This window comes from Rutidosis leptorrhynchoides, chromosome 2 (genome assembly GCF_046630445.1).
Source record: "Rutidosis leptorrhynchoides isolate AG116_Rl617_1_P2 chromosome 2, CSIRO_AGI_Rlap_v1, whole genome shotgun sequence".
In the NCBI taxonomy this organism is placed as follows: domain Eukaryota; kingdom Viridiplantae; phylum Streptophyta; class Magnoliopsida; order Asterales; family Asteraceae; genus Rutidosis; species Rutidosis leptorrhynchoides.
In genome coordinates this window covers 147,867,204-147,871,866 of record NC_092334.1, presented here as the reverse complement: position 1 = coordinate 147,871,866, position 4,663 = coordinate 147,867,204, and positions in this window count along the sequence as shown.

Below are 4,663 nucleotides of genomic sequence, written 5' to 3'. Positions count from 1 at the left end.
TAGTAAGAACCTCGACCTCGTTCTTTTGATCCTTTGCATTCAATAGAGTTTCGGCCTTTAACTCTTTCTCAACCTTTCCCAATTTAATTTGCTAAAAAACACCCTTTAATTCCTTGCATGTCGACTCGGTAGCCTCCATGGACATTACACTTTTAACTTGATAGGGAATGAACTTTGCATCGTCCGAATCCTCCAAAAACTTGAATACCCCATAATCTATCGTATCGATTTCCAACGCTTCATCGAAATCAAACTTATTCTCTTCAACATCTAACGTGAAAACTTGAGGATATTCGGTTGATCCTCATCGGTTGACTCCATCGAGTTCACTTGAGCATAAGTATTGTTGGGATTTGATGAACTCGCTTGATTGTGATTTGGATTGGTAGTGTTGCTCTAAATAGGAATAACTCTCGTATTGTTGTGGTTTTGGTTTTGTTGGTGTTGTTGGGGATGTTGGTTGTTTCGGTTATTGTTGTAATTGTTGTTTGGGTTGACTTGAGTGTTTAAAGGTAAAGTTCCTTGTGCTCTTTCGGCAACTTGATTTGAAAGTCTCCCAATGTGAAAGGACCCGTTTATATACATTATAAACGATTCACAATAGTTGATTACATCGCGAGGTATTTGACCTCTATATGATGCATTTTACAAACATTGCATTTGTTTTTTTAAAAGACAAACTTTATTTACATCAAAATTTGACAGGCATGCATACCATTTCATAATATCCACTATCCAACGATAAATTGACTTAATAATAATCTTTGATGAACACAAAGACTCGAATGCAACGTTCTTCGAAATATGCCATGAATGACTTCAAGTAATATCCTTAAAATGAACAAATGCACAGCGGAAGATTTCTTTCATACCTGAGAATAAACATGATTTAAAGTGTCAACCAAAAGGTTGGTGAGTTCATTAGTTTATCATAATCATTCATTTCCATCATTTTAATAGACCACAAGAATTTCATTTCCATTTCTCATAAATATACATCCCATGCATAGAGACAAAAATCATTCATATGGATTGAACACCTGGTAACCGACATTAACAAGATGCATATAAGAATATCCCCTATCATTCCGAGAAATCCTTCGGACATGATAAAAACGAATTCGAAGAACTAAAGCATCCGGTACTTTGGATGGGGTTCGTTAGGCCCAATAGATCTATCTTTAGGATTCGAGTCAATTAGGCGTGCACTAATTCTCAAAATTAGTGATGTTCCCTAATTCTTAGGCTACCAAGCAAAAAGGGGCATATTCGGCTTCGATCATTCAACCATATAATGTAGTTTCGATTACTTGTGTCTATTTCGTAAAACATTTATAAAAATTGCGCATGTATTCTCAGCCCAAAAATATAAAGGGTAAAAAGGCAAATGAAACTCACCATACTGTATTTCGTAGTAAAAATACATATAACCTCATTGAACAAGTGCAAGGTTGGCCTCGGATTTACGAACCTAAATTAATTATATATATATATTCATATGTTGGTCAATATTTGTCTAACAATTTTTGTCAGGTCATAGTGTATCACAATCCTAATGCTCGAGACTAATATGCAAAGGTCAACAAAAGTCAATTTGACTCAAAATGATTTCCAAAAAAAATCCATACATGATTATTATATAAGTTAAATATATTCAACTTATATATATATATATATATATATATATATATATATATATATATATATATATATATATATATATATATATATATATAAATATATTTATTAGATTTTGTTAAAGTAATTAATAAAAGTCATTTATTAATAAAATTTTATATTAAAATAAAAAATATACTTTTATGTATTTTAAGTAAATAAATTTATAAAGTTCATTTAATATCATAGAAATATAATGATAGGTATTATTCATGTAATTATATTACGTGTAATAAAATATCTTTGTATTACTTACTTATTTGATAAAATAATATCGATAATAACAATAATAATTATAAGTTGTATTATTTTGTAATAATAGTTATTATTGTTCTGCTAATAAAATATCTATATTTATATTTAATAAAAATGATATTAAAATGATAATTTTTATTAATAATAGTACTAAGTTGATAATAATAATGATATTTTATAATAACAATGATATTTCTATTAAAAATGATAATTTTTGTAAAAATGATAGTTTTAATATTAATAATACTTTTAATAATAATAAAATGATAAAAATAATAAGAACGATAATTTTATCTAATTCAATATCTTACAATATTTTAATTTCATCATGATACTCATACTCATTATTTCCTAATCAATTTGTAAAATATCTTTTAGTCGTCTTTTATATCGCATTCATAATAATGATGATAATATTAGTCATAATAGTTAGATGATACTGATATCAATTTTTAATGATAATAATACTAATAATAATAATTATTATAATAACATTAATGATAATACTAATAACTATTTTAATGATAATAATAATAAAAATATTAATCATAATGATAATATTAATAATGATAATAATAATAATAATAATAATAATAATAATAATAATAATAATAACAATAAAAATTCTTTTAATAATTATACTTATATTAAAAATGATAATATTATTAATCATAATAATAATAACAATTAATAGATAAAAATAGCAACGACGATAATAACGACGATAGTAATAATAATCATTTTAACAATAATACTAAAATTCAGTTGACTATAATTTCTAATCTGTTCATCGAAAGCATTCGAGTTCTAAATGAAAAGTTCTTAATTTTTCGCTAGCTTTCCAACAACATGCATATCATATACCTTATCTCAATCGCATACCTAACTAATTCAGGATTCAACATATCCTATCTAATGGCAATATCAAAAGTACAAGCATGCATAATCCTATATTCTCGAGCACTAGTCAGGGATGCACTATTAATATGTAAAAATTAAATTATAAGCGCTTACGTATCAATATTGAGATTCAATATTGCAGGAAAGGTACGTAGACGCAACGGAGATGATAAACACTAGATTGACCTCACGAGCATACCCATGAACCATACCCATCACCTCCATAGCTATAGCCCATAATTTCCTTAGCCCTATCCTACTCGAAAAACCCGCCTTGAAACTACCCGAACAGCACTCCGTCGTAGTATTTTATGTATAAATATTACTAATCTTAATACTCCTACTACTACTAATAATAATAATAATAATAATAATAATAATAATAATAATAATAATAATAATAATAATAATAATAATAATAATAATAATAATAATAATAATAATAATAATATAAATAATAATAATAACATTTATACAGAGGGAGTAATATATCGTTTGATATATGTGTGTGTGTTACAAACCGAACCCGATTGTATTTAAAGACTTTTGCTGAATCCTACTGTCATGCAATCGCATGACATTGTAGTTCATTCCCCATGCAATCGCATGGGGAGTCTTGACAGCTCACTTGCACGATCAAATTCCTTGCCGACACTTTTATTAATTATTTAATTTATATTTATTTAATTTATATATTTACTTATATATTATATTATATTTATATGTATAGTTAACTTAAAATTTTGGTTCCAAAGTCTCGTACGTTGTCACTCGACTAGTGTCTCGGTTTTGATTTCTCGAATGACATTTCGTACGCTGAGAAACTAGTCTTTCACGTTTAATAACTCGTACCCTTATCAAAATATAGTCTTAAATCATTAACAAACAATATTACACAAAGTGTAACTTATGCATTTGAATGTTGTGGTTATTTGCTTCTATAAATCAAAGTCTCGTTTGATTATTAAAATTCGTTTAATAATATCGAAACGTTTTAAATTATACATTAACGCGTTTGTAAAATATATATATATTCTTACTTAAAATATAATTTTGTATATCTCATATATAATTGAAATATCTATTTAATTATATTTCAAAGTTCAAAATGTTTAAGTAACAGAAATTTCATGTCGTATCACGTTTTACGTTTTTGAAACAATATATATATATATATATATATATATATATATATATATATATATATATATATATATATATATATATATATATATATATATATATATATATATATATAAATAATACAAGCTTTAATTAGTTCCTTAAAACCTGTGAACAATATATCTTATAAGACGTTTCACTAATAAAGTTCTTTAAAAATTGTTTTTGTACGTTTGAAACATATTAAATAAATATGAAAACTTTTTTTTCCAAAACTAAGTGTATTAAAGAATCATTTTGCTAAAAAGGTTATATTAGTAGAAGTTGTTATATCGTAAAACATTTTAGAGAAGTAAGATTAAATATACTTTTCATAGGTTTCAAGTTTTTAATGTTTGTTGGTGTAACGTGATATAAAGTCTAAAGGTTAGGTAAACGTATAAAATCATGTAAAACGTTAATTTACTTAACTTGTCAATATCCATCTTCTAAGTTATCTATATTCTACAATGTTACATCCACGTTAATTAATATACAAGTTTAATAGTTTATCTTATCAAAAGTCACGAGACAATTATTGTAAAGCATAAATTGAAAATCAAACAGGAATCTCCACTAACCCTTGTCTAGTTCCTGTTAATTGACACTTTTGTTCCTTCTAATAAATCACTTTACCAATTATTACGAATACCGATAAAAAGGAAAAGTT